We start from the raw sequence: 13831 nt of genomic DNA, 5'->3' as shown, positions 1-13831 counted from the left end.
ATAAATTTTATTAATTTTTTATTAATAAATTTATTAAAGGAAGATATGAGGCTTTGAGACAACCACAATACACCGTCAGAATTTATAATGATTCGGGATTCCCAGCTTCCATCTACCTGATTCCCGAGAAGGTATTCTTTATATGCATATACCTCAATTTATAGAACAAAGATCATGCATTGACCCCTCGGCCATCATCACATTCCTCGTATTATTTGTCATAAAGCCTATGTTTGCGCGTTATTGATTCCCTAGCAAACAAAACCATAAATCCAAATCCGTCATGCTCTTTATTGATAGGGACAAATCTCACCGTCTAGAGACTTTGGCTTTAACACGGCAGGTGAACCAGGCACCAGCAGCAGTGGTTTGGTGACATGCCATCTCGCGTCGTGTGTTTATTCTTGACCGCGATGAGTTTCCGCTGAATTGACAGTAGTAAAGTTAATGTTATACCTACCTCTACACATTTCACAGTTACACATCACTTGCCAATTGATTGCTAATTTCCTTAAGCACCGTGGGATAAACTTGGCAAAAAATGCACTTTTTTTCATTTGTTGAGGGCATTTTTTTTATTTATTAAATTAAGGAAGAATGGAAATAAAAAATGAAAGATTTTCCGGGATTAATAAACCGAATTGGCTTAAAATCCCGTGAAAAAATCAAAGATCTCAGAGAAGTCACTCATTTTTAAGCTAAGAGAAGTCGTTTATCCCAGTGTACATTAATAAACAGTATATAATTTGAAAATTGTATTGAATCCAATAGCAGCAATCACTGGATCGACGATTACACGTGTCACTTAAATCACCGGTGATGTGTCCTCCCTCATACCCGGTCATTTAAGACGAAATGGTTAACATCAAGGGCCATTACTTTTTATAGCCTCCGATTTCGGTACTTGATTGTTAATGAATTATCAATTTATACAATTCTAAATACGCAAAAAAAATTATTATTCCTTGATCTGGCAAAGGAAGAATTAGGAATAAGCTTCATTTGGTTTGGTAGTTGATTTTCTCCAAGACAATAATTGTAAAACATGAAATAATGACATCGCAAACATAATGTTGATAGAAAATAGGCCTGAGAAAATATTTTCAAATACTAGACATTGTGAATCCATCAACATAGCGTTATTTTGTGTCATTTGATTTTGCACCCAACATGGCGTTAGTCAATTCAATGCTAAATAGTTTTCTTATCGTCAGATAAATGGCTAATTAGTTTTATAACGGTTTTATGACACATTTTAGTGGGTTGTACAAATGGGAGAACTTTTACTTATTTTAATGAGTCATATAAATAGCTAAAATTTGACGTTTCTCTCGAAGGCAACCAATTACACGCGTTGAGGCATGAGGAACTCATCATTTCTGAGTTGTTAATTATGAGTACAGCAAATGAGGACAGGTTTGCTGTATATAATATACCGGTGGAATGAAGTCTAATTTCGTTGTCTGGCACCATCTTGAAATCCAAGATGGCGGCTTCCGCTTATTTTTGAAATTCTGTAAATGACTTAAAATCGCATGAAATCCCCACAATATTGGTATTGGGTGAAACGGTTAAACTAGAAGAAGTCAATTTTTTCTTTCTGACGCCATCATGAAATCCAAGATGGCGACTCCCAATTAACTCAAAAGTGCTGTAAACGACTATAAATTACATAAAACACCCACAATATGGGTATTAGGTGAAAGGACTAAACGAGTAGAAGTGAAATTTCGCAATCAAAAATTTTCAATATTGGTTTTGAATTTCGCTCCAATTAAAAATTTGCACCTTTGTAATAAAATATTATCATATTTGTTGATACTTACGGTTTTTCGGAATAATCAGCTGAGGAAATCTGCCGCTCCGTCGGCGAAACCAAAACAGTTTGTTTTGGTTCCGCATGCTTTGAGTCAATTCGCAATTGAAACAATAGCGGTGATGATTGATGATGACAGCTACACGGTACAAATGTTTACATCATCACACTGTGAAGCCAAACAACTCAATTTAGGTTCGTGATAACTCACCAGTGTTGCTAGATAGCTCAGAATATCACACGAAAATGAGAAAACTAATAAATGAGGATATCACTTCAGTGAATAATGTAAATAGCTATCGCTTATGTTATAAGTAGTTATTTAAGGACTTGACGAACAAAACGAATAAAGATTAACTCTATTCCACCAATGAAACCTGCGTTTTCAACGGGTTATGGGCCCAGATACGTCTGGAGAATCGGAAAATTAGTTAGTGAGAGGGGTACTCTCAATGCTTGCGGTTAGCAAGTTTATCAGCGACCAGTGCAGAAGGACCAGCCAGGTCGAGGGGCCAGCCACCCACCAGAGGACCACCGAAGAGGGCCAGCCAGCTGATGGAGCATTATCCAGCGCAGCGCCGAGACGAGCCAACCTAGGGTCCCCGAGCCAGCGGAGATGGACCAGCCAGGTCAGAGGCCAGGCAGCCAAAAGTCCACGGCTAGCCAGGAGGTACTGCCAGAGCCCGGGCGGGTTTGCGGGTTGAGAGGGTTACTCTCGATGCCGTCACGAGTCACGTTGCGGTTAGCAAGCGTGAGCTCACGACCGACGGCCGGGAGGAGTCCCAGGATCCGCAACCGAGATGGTTCAGCGTGAAGGTCGGTAGGTCCACCCCGGAAAATGAATAAACTTGTTTAGATACATTTCTTTCAAAAAAACCTATTTCAAAGACAAGATAGGGTTTTATTTTAAATTGTAAATCGAAATTGAAAGTTATAAACTAGTTCCAATTCGTAAATGTTCTTACTGTTGCAGAATCGAATGTCTTAAGTCTAGAGTTATAATGGAATTAAAAACCGCCGAGGCGAGAAAATTTTGCGACATGTTTGTTTACACTTATTCATAAACACGTTTTGGCATGAAATAATTTGCCGTTACTATGGTAAATTCATTTATTGAACTGAAAAATTATGCTTTGAAAAAATCTCCATGGGGGGGTTAAACCTCTAAAGCCCCACCCTTACCCCCCAACCGTTCGCGCGGCCTTGCCGTGCACCCAAGGTGGCTACCATACATACATAAATATAATTAAAGATTCGCTCCTTCGTTGATTTGATAGTATTGAAACAACATTTTGGTGATATTAGGTCTGAAAATGGAACATCATAGTCGAAAGTCTCCTATTTAATTTTTAATTTTTCCATATTCCTTAAAACGCGTCCTACTTATTGAGCTGTCTGATTTACCACTGTTGAGGGGTTTTAAAAGGGGTGAAAATTTTAACAGAAAGACTTTTTACAGCAAAAAACGGTATGGAAAAAAAAGAGTTCATTGTGAGCATAGGAATATCTTCATCCTATGCTAGCAAAATAAATTATTTGCGATTTTTGGCATTTTAGGACTAAAATAGGCTCTAGGTCCTAAGTGGAAGCACTCACCCTATTACATAGATTTTTAATTGCTTTTTATTTAACTAAAAAAACACAACTTATCAAAAATGTGTAAAAATGGGAATTTCAATTCAAATATGTGCAATCTAGCATGAGCGTGTCCTGTTTTGGCATCTTGCTTGATCGAGAACACGTCAGAACACTGATAAATCATTTCACACATATTGTAAAAAAATTTCACACATTATCGGCAAATATATGGAGCTTTCAAACCGGTTTGTAATTTTTACACACCATGCAGATTCGAATTTTACAGTACTCGTTGGACACTTGTCGCGTGCGGTCGTGTTATTCAATCGCGGGTGCTTAATTCACGTGCAATAGTGGAGAGCGGTTTGGTTAAATAAAGTTTTATTGCAATGTTCAGGACTGTTTAAGTATTGAGAAACTGTTATGGAGTGAAAGGAGGGTTTAGCGAGGATTTATCCTGAAGTTCAAGCAGCAGTTGTGCCGGGGCAACAGTTAACAGCTACGGAAAGGAGAAAATCGAGCCTCGTCCCGGAGGAGAGTCGGGCTTCGCCCCAGGGCTTACTTGCAAATGTGTGTGTGTGTGAACTATGAAAGCGACAGGTCAAGGCATGCTGTGTTGCTCGGGAATAAATTGCGTTGTGATGGGTGGAAGAAAGAAATTATGTGTATCGTCAAAAAAGTGTTCCTTTAGTTTGCTTTAAATTTTGCAGTACGGTAGGGTTGTTTCACCGCAAAATGTGCTATTTATGATGATGGGGTGTCAAGTTTTATCTAAACAGCATTAACGGCCTTCTATGAGAACCGGGAATATGTATGGGTGTATTTTTCTCATGTTAGCATATCGCGATGAAAGTGAACGTTTTCTTTGAATTCTATGCGTTGACTTTTGTGATACGGTGATTGGAGCGCGTTCAGAAGCACACATCAGCTAGCAGCAGAACTCATTCATGCTGACAGGAAACTTATTCCAAATGTTTAATTATGAAGACGAGGCTAATTGGGTCGATGAGACAAAATATTGTGTTCGTTATACTCTCATCGAACTAACTTTTTGTTTATACAGTTTTCCAAGGTTTTATCGTGAAGAAATTATTTTTATTTGACTGACAGGACTAATCAGTAAATTCTGGAAAAAATACGAATTTCTCAAAACCACTTTTACAATTTATTTTTGGTTCAAAAAATTTATGATTTAATTTAACATTATAATAAACCTCACAAATCACGATAAATAATCTAGAATAGAATGAAGTTCAAAATATTATGGAGTGTCATAAATCTATTTTTCAAAGGTTTATTTAAACCGGCTACATTTCATATTAACAGTTTTTAAATTTTCAGCTCAATCAGCAGGTATTTATTTGAAATTATTCCATATATATTCTATGGTTCATATTTAGCATTTATATTTCATTTAGGCTGGAACAAATATCAATTTCTTCTTTTGTCACCCCCCCTTCGAAACTTCCAAAAACCCGAAGGGAGAAATAAATAAAGTTTGAAGTAATTTATGTTGATTCCAATAAAAAATTCCAATATCTGAAAGTCTACAAGACTAAAAATAAAATTTAAGAAGATGGGAGTTATTTCACCTTTTGTTTTCTCGATTTCATTGAATTATTCGATAAAAAATTACTTGATTTATAGGTTTTGTGCAACAATATAATATGAAATTTTGTTGCATACAAGCTTCCGTGCAATTTATTCCAATTTATTTGTTTTTCGCATTATTTTTTATTGTCCCCCCCCCCCCCCCCTCGCGATGTTGCAACTCCGAGTGACAAAAGAAGGATTTGAAATTTGTTCCGGCCTTATTATATTATTATATGTTACTTTATTCTTACTATATTTACCAGAGGGAATGCATCTGGGGATAACCTGAGGGAACTATTACAAGCGGAGTGGAGTGCCAACCATTGTAGGATTCTGAGGGTTGGATGCCTTTCCTCGACGAACCATCGGCCGTGGAAGCCCTAGAAGTCAATTCGAAGGCCAAGCCACACAGACATAGGCTGGACCTTGCTACCGATGGGGGAACCATACATACATACATACCATGCAGATTCGAATTTTACACATTATTCGGATCAGTCTAGATAAGATAAAAGTGTCAGTGTGTTAATCTATTTGGTGTCAGACATGTACAAACAAATACGGCTGAATCGTCGTAACGAGCCAAATGTAAGTTGCCTCCATTATTTAAATCTTTAAGCCTTAATCTATTCATTTATTATATTTCTTTTTTCTAGATTTTGGATTCAGCCAACTGCTCACTGTCGGTGCCATTTGGAGGATGTTTGGCAGAAACTGAATAGGAGTTTTCGGAAAAAAAAAACAAAACTTTATTTGGAATCCTCATTTCAATAAATAAAACCACTTAAAAACCCACCAGCATTTCATTCGGTTCCAATCATTCATAAAAAATAGCGGCCTTCTTCCATATCTCTTGATTTTACACATTTTCCACCTAAGCGCCACATTATTTCACACATTTTCCCGTTTTAATCGCTTTTTGCATAATGTGTTGTGAAACGCTCACATTTCATTCCTTAAGCGGTGTTCAACATCAATGTGCAGCAGTACCTTCACACATTTAATGTCTACTGGTCTACTGGTCTACACATTTAATGGTCTACTTATTCCCAAAATGTGTGTAATTTCACAAACTAATGTGTGAAATGTTTTGTCAGTGAACTACCTGAAAACAAATGGCTGAATCCAGGATAGCTAGATTCCTTAGGTATACTATTTCGTTGCTTGCACATGCATGAATAGTCCAACCAAAAATAGTTCTAAAAACTCCACAGAAATGTATGGAAAATTTTAAAAATATTTGTTTTCTAGAAAAAACTACTTATTTTAAAATTCTGCAAAAAATATCAAAGTGTTCACCAAAGTATTTACAATGCATATGCGGATGAAAAAAAAACTTTTTACGTAGATTTTTTTATCGAGTCAAAAAAATTACTTATCGACAAATTCCTTACTACTAAAATATTTTTATTTTTTGAAAGATCTAAAATAAATTTGCATTCATTAAAAGTTGCAACTTGTCATATTTTAAGCATATTTTCATAACTACATTTGGAAAAATGCTTTCCAAAATTCGAAGATATTGCTGAAATACTGCAAACTGTCTATATTGAAAATTTTTGAAAATAAATTTTGTGAATTGCTACACAAGTTATTTCAAAGAATGCGACTGAAAACTAATGTGAACAAGAAGACCTCTCAACTTTCCATAAATTTTAATTTTCTTTGTAATCTTTTACATATCGTTCGAAATTTCATAACTATTTCTAGAGTTTGTTTTGATTAGGACGTATGAACCAATATAAACAAACTTGAGTTATTAACTGAAAATGATTGATAAAGTTGTATTCAATGTTTGGTAAAAACTTGGTTTCATTTGATCAATGAATAACTTTACCAAAATGATTTGAATTTAGGACGTATGATGACTTTCTCATTTTTGAGTGCAATTTGGTTATTGCGTCGTTTTGCTCTGCAGTGCATTCCCGTGGTGCAAAACGACGCAAAATAAACAGTTCGGCGTAGTGGTTTTACGACGTTATGCATCATCGCGAAAAGTGCTTCGATAAGAGTGGAAAATTTAAGGGAAAAGGACAGGAAACTCTCTGATGAAGTGGTCTTTAGCGATCATAGCGATCCTAGCAAGGTAAGACGCTGCAAATTGGTGTCAGGTGAGTACAAAATGCTTCACTTTTCCATGTGTGAATAGCTAGTATTATTTTTGGTCATTACAGAGGCAGCCATAATAGTTGAAAGCGATTTCTCACTCCTCGAACGGCCAGCGGCGCCTCAGGTTGTAGCTAGAAATGTCCAGGTGGATTACAACTGGTCACTCCAGAAAACCAATAATTCCAGGTGTCCTTGGAAGGTAATTCCCGTGGATAGGATAGACAGGATTATTGTCTGAAGCTTTTCTACAATCAACTCCGAATGAATTACTAATGATTTCAGTTAAATTAATCAGTTTTAGGACTCAAACTTATCGATTGACCATAAGGACGTTTGCGCCAAATGAGAAATGCATTAAGTCGTAAGTACATCTTCATTCATAGAAACCTAATTTATGACATTTCCGAATATAGTAGCATGTTCTGCGTCCCATTTTACGTTGCCTTGAACATTTTCAGACAAACTAGACCGGCATTCATAAAATGAGAATTGAAAAAGTGATTCAGAACTCTAACATTGATTTTCTCAAAACATATCGAGTGGCTCATAAATACGACTTAATCAAAACTAGCTCTAGATTTTTGACCCTGCGTTTACACGGCTTTGTCAATTGAGGTTGAGCGCAATGTTATACCTTTTCATCTACATAGCTTGGGATGAAACAAAATTTTAAGCATTTTTTATGGCCATAATAGAACAGTTATAAAACTAGCTGCATATAAAATGCCATAATAAAACCAGTTATAGAACTAGCTGCATATAAAATGCCATAATAAAACCATAATCATCATCTAGAGAATGTTTACCGCGTGAAAGCCATGATGGACCATGTTCACGGAAGCCGGGAGGTGGAAAGCTACGGTCTGTAAAATGGTCTGTAAACGCACTGTAAAATTGGTGAAATCGATCAAGAGGAAATAAAGCGGAATCTAGTAAGAACAATTTGGGAGTTTGATAAGGTAGCAAATATTTAGAATTCTTCTAGGCAACGATTGGTCAAATATGACTTAAATCAAATATAGCAAAATAAATATACCTCACTATCAACCTTCTCATACATCTCATCAAGGAAACGCTTGTCAGCAACACCTACTGACGAAAGTTCCTACTAAAGCCACTGCTACGTTAAAAAAGTAGCAACTGATCGTCGTGTTATCAGACTAGAACCTTTTTCTTGTTTGGTACCGTAAACTGGGAACTTTGATCACTTTTTAATTCATTTTCGAATATTTTGGAAGGGGTTGCATTTTTGGAAAGCATGACCATATAAAGCAGAATATTCAAAAGACATTAGTGGCTATAATTAAATGTTTGTAAGAATACCAGATTCCATGTTTCGGGGTAACTTTTATCACTATGCTTTTTACCTAGCTCAACATCTTAAAAAATACTGTTTTGATGCCATGTAGCATTTAAAGCTTAAAACAACAGTAATTTTTTGTTTGGACTCAATTGAAGTTTTCAACGTTTTCTTTCAAAAACAAATGTACTCAAAAGATGGACAATGTTGCTGCATACATTGTGAGGTAAAAATTAGAAACATTTAAAAAAGAAAAACTTTCACATCAATTAACCCATTTGCTTCTAAATGCTATCATTCGATCAGAAGAGGTGTTTGTTTGTAAGTCTTTAAAAAACCAGATATTTTGAAACTTGAAAATTACATTATAAGTAATATAAAATACCTCAGACTACAAACCAAATTTAGCCTATTTGAAACTCAATTTATAGGCTTTCAAACGTATTAAACAGTTCCCAGATATTTTAACATCAGACTTAGTTAATGATGTTTATCTGCAAAATTTTTATGTTGATCAAAGTTACCCCGGTGATCAATTTTTTGTTAAGAGACTATCTCTAGACAAGTTCAAGATGTAAGTTTTAAGGTCATTGAAGTCGCGTAGTGTTTTGGAACCTCGTTATTCGATCGATTCGGTTGACTTAAAAGCGCTATTTCTCCTTCAGCATCAGTCAACTCGTAACATTGAATAGTCACAAGGTGTCTCGCCAGTATTTTCAATTTGACGATGCTTATTCGATAATCGGCTTAGTTCTTAGTAGACGACATTCATAGGTTTGTAAACAAAAATCACAGCTGTCCAGAAGGTATATCAAAATCGGGATGTTTCGTTCTAATCTAGTATGAACGCGAGTTAGCCGTAAAAGTTATGTTAGTCGAACTTACTCATAATGGGACCGGTTTTTCGATTGTCAAACAGTAATTAGACAAGATAAGTGGTTCAAAATAAGCTCCAACTTTATGCCTAAACATGGCAATGAATCTATGTATCAAACCACTTTAAATCAATCAAAAGTTAGACTAAATAATGACAAAAAAAATTTACAACCATTGAATTCAATCAACCAATTTTCGCAGTTTTTCAATTAATTTACGTTTAACACATCAAAGCATGCCTGCCTAGCTCTACCAGATTAACAATAAAAAAAATCTTATAAACATAAATCACACGCATAAACGCGGGCACAATGTCGCCGACGCACCGGTTGGTGTCGTCATGGTGACGGCGTTCTTCTCTGTCTCTCTACCGGTGTTATGGTCAAGGTGAAGTTTGTTTATATAATTTGTCTTTTCTCTGTGTAGCGGTTCTGCCATTTTTTTTTTCTGCTTCACTTCTCCATATGGAACTCGTTGGAGGCTCAACTCAACCAATGCTGACTAACGAGAAGGTGGATACCTACAGGTGCCAGTGACTGACTCGTTTGGACTATATGGCGATCTATTTTTGGCAGCTATGGCACATTTATTTGTTTTGATTATGGTTTTTTTGGCTTTATGTTATTTTCTTTTGGCGATCGTTTGTTTACGTTTTAGGTAGACGATTAAAGAAATGGAGTCCAATCATTCTGTTGGAGCTAGAATTCCATTGGCTTCAATTTCCAGCTTAGGATGTTTTATCAAGATGATACAATCGAAAATAAGAAACTTACAAATTTTTAACATAGAATTTCTAAATTTATATATAAATGATATGCAGGTCATATAATCTTCGTTACTGGACCATCAAAGGAGCTATCTATAAAGTGCTATATTTTATGTAATTATTAAACTTTTCTGGAGGATTGCTACTAATGGACTTTTAATAAAAAAGCAACTAATCGAAAAGCCTAAGCCTAATGAATTGAATACCCCATAAAAAAAATTAAGCCACCAATTAGAAAACCAAGCTTTTTTCAATCTTCGGAAGCTTCAAACATGACGGTACCCATCGGCTCGAATTCGCACGACAAGCTCTTGATTCCGATTTGTTAATTACATGCCTAACATCCGTTTCATCTGGTGTTGATGGATGGATGATTGACTGATCAGAGGCCACCATGCTTGTATCGTTTGGCGGCATTAATCGTATTCTCTCCAAGTAATTCAAGCCAATATCAATATTGAGCTCGAAGAACCTGTTTCATTGCGCATTGTGATTTGCGGTAATTGGAATAACAATTTTTTTATCGTAGCTTTTATTTCTACCGATCCAGATCGTTCAGGATTCTAATCAGTACGAGTTTGTGGGAAATTGTTCATACTGGATCAAAATGATAATATAAGATTTTATTATTTTAAAAATACCTTCCTATACTTACCTGAAGTAGTTCTAATTACCTGTAAGGTTAAAATATAAGCTACAATTCTTTTGAGGACCGCATATCTTTAATGATGACATTGATTTTGAAGAAGCTTTAAAGAAACTCAAAAACAGTGCTCAAATTTTGTGGTTTAAAGTTTCATAGTTGAATCAAATTACAAATTAAAATCGTTTTACAAAATGGTTGAATTAGATTTATCCTCTTCCACAGCAAATAATTTAATAAAAAATGAAGTACATCTTTCGCGACCACATTAAATTATTTTTTTTTAACATGAAATCGACTGACAACTCTAGCAATGACGTCACATTCGGAAGCCAACGATCTAGAGCCACGCGACACAATCCGGATGAATATAATTATCATCATCAACACGACCGGATCGATGTTCGAATAATGAACCTAACGTGACCAAACGAGTTTCAATTATCAACAAAATACATTATTCATTAAAATTCAGCAGCCGGAATTATCTTCCATCTAGTTCTATTCCGACCATTAATGGTAAAGTCGTTTAATTTTTGAGGGAATCACACCAATTTTTGTTACTTACCAACTGAAACTATTAAAAGAGTTGTCACATCATGAATCACATACCTGAAAAAGACAATTGACCAATTAGTTACTCCGAAGACTCATCTAACCTAACAAGCTAAGGGTTGAATTTTGTTGAATTAACTTGCTACAGTTCATCGGGCGAAAAGAAAAATGTCGTCATTCTCCTGGTTCTAGAGATAAACAACATTCCACAGCCTTTGACGTGTTACCGACTCCCCTGAATGGCTCGATGCGCCATGAAAACAATCGCCCGATCGGCTCTTTCGACGTAAATTTCCATAATTATCAATAAAAATCGAGAGCCACTGGGGTCACTGTTATATTGGCGACATGCAAATTTTCAGGCACCCGAACGAGCGAACATTAAGCGAATTTGCTATTTTTAAGCACATTCGTATGACGAATTTGTTTTTCGATGTTGCCTTCTTCGGCTGATAACGATATTCTGGAAGCAAATCGGATTTTTTATTTAAATTTTCTATAGGTATTTTAGGAAAATTTTAAATTAAAAGTTTCCATTGCTCAATTGGTACATATATGACCTTTCCTTGTATAGACTAAGGAACTGTGCTATTTTCCTGCTCGGGTGCTTAAGAAAATCGGTTCAAGTGCGTTCCACCAATAAGTCGTAGGATTTCCGCATTATTGTCTATCCTATGTTTTGCGATAGAAAGCCAAAGCCCCCGTTTTAATCTGCTGAACTGATAAGCCAGCTTGTCCAGTTTGTTCTTCGTAAGGTTGCGGTGCATCTAGACAACACATGATGCGTCCGAGCTGAATAATCGTTGAAGTTATATAAATTATTCATTTCAGTTTTCCCCCTATTAACCTATTGATGATTTATCAACAGCACACGTGTCATTAGAATTGACACATTGGATTTATTTCTTCAAAGTTGCCATTTGATCAAAGCAAAATATGTATGTTTGTAAGTGCTTTGAAAAATTTCTAGGCTTACTTTTAATCAGAAATAGATTGATTCGCATTTGAAAGATAATTCAGCTCTTTCGTGGGCAATCTGTATAAATATCATTGGTCAGCATTTCGGTCTTAATAACGGTTATTTTTGCTCGTATTTTAGCTTAAAGTTTGTCAAAACTCTCCGGTTTTCTGCGTATACTTTAGTTTCTTAGTTTCCTCTAAGAAAAAAAATTAGTACCGTTAAATCCGGAGAACGAGAAGGCCTGTCCAAACCAACTTTTTTGGCACATTCACACTTTTTCACCCTATTCACAACTGAATGATTGTTTGCGATGTATGTGAAGAACTACTACATTTTCAGCTCGTTTTTTTGGTGTGTACCAACTCATAGCGATAATGACACTCAAATGACGTTTCTTAAATGTATTCATCTGTCAAAATCTGTTGGAAAATGACGTTTCATAAATTATCCAAAATCATATGAAAAATTTGACAAGTCTGTAATCATATAAATTGAATTAACAAATATTTGGCCTATTCGGCAGAATACATATATAGCTCAACTATTCGGTGAGCCGAATATGCGGCTTAAAGGTTTTTTGGAGATAAAAGGCAGAAACACAATACAGCGTCGGTCGTCGCGTCACGTCAGCGGTCAACGCTGTCGATAAGTACTAAAACGCGGACGCGACGCACCCGACGATTTTTGCATCACAATTCAGCGTCAAGAGACGTCTTAGATGTCTCTTGACGCTGAATTGTGATGCAAAAATCGTCGGGTGCGTCGCGTCCGCGTTTTAGTACTTATCGACAGCGTTGACCGCTGACGTGACGCGACGACCGACGCTGTATTGTGTTTCTGCCTAAAGGGTGATACGGTCAAAATTTGGTCAAGGGAAAACGCGTGTAAATCGGTGAAATCGTTTATTAAAAAAATCACATTAAATTTCATTTTCAAGTTTAATTAGGGGGCCGTTCAGATACCACGTGGACAGAAAAATGAGATTTGTGACCCCCCTCCTCCCCCTCCGTGGACAAGCGTGGACATTTGGCAAACCCCTACCCCCCTCCCCGGGTGTCCACGTGGACAGATTTGAAATAGTTTTTTCAATACCTATAATTTGACAGTTAGAAAACACCTATTTTTGCCATTTTGTAATTGACATGGCTGATTTAAAAAAAAAACTAAGTTGTCCATGTGGTATGTGGACGGCCCCTAGTATAAAATTCAGGAAAAATATTCAGTTAGGCTTTCGCTTTTCCAAATCCGAATTGCCGGGCCTTACGCTTAACCCATGCCATCGGATTTTGTACAGCCACCTTGTCCACCTTCTTCGCCGCAGAAAGCCAGTTTGCCTTGAACTGCTGCTCGTCCTTAGCAGTTTTTCTGGTCTTCTTCAGGTTCCGCTTGACAATAGCCCAGTATTTCTCAATTGGGTGGAGCTCTGGCGTATTGGGAGGGTTCTTGTCCTTGGGAACCACCTGCACGTTGTTGGCGGCGTACCACCCCATGGCCTTTTTACCGTAATGACAAGATGCCAAATCCGGCCAAACAGTACGGACAAACCGTGTTTCTTCAGGAAAGGCAGCAGACGTTTATTCAAACACTCTTTCACGTAAATTTCTTGGTTGACAGTCCCGGAAGCTATGAAAATG

The 13831-nt window shown here is 36.5% G+C and overlaps 1 protein-coding gene across 2 annotated transcripts in view; it reads right to left on the bottom strand.

The window, feature by feature from the left end:
* Positions 1-13831, bottom strand: part of LOC129741959 (ATP-binding cassette sub-family G member 1) — a 163098-nt gene that overhangs the window by 77867 nt on the left and 71400 nt on the right. The gene's annotated exons all lie outside the window — the stretch shown is intronic.

The sequence above is a fragment of the Uranotaenia lowii genome, chromosome 2, assembly GCF_029784155.1.
Source record: "Uranotaenia lowii strain MFRU-FL chromosome 2, ASM2978415v1, whole genome shotgun sequence".
NCBI lineage: Eukaryota > Metazoa > Arthropoda > Insecta > Diptera > Culicidae > Uranotaenia > Uranotaenia lowii.
The sequence above is the reverse complement of the archived record's forward strand: the minus strand, read 5'-3'. Positions and strand labels throughout refer to the sequence as shown.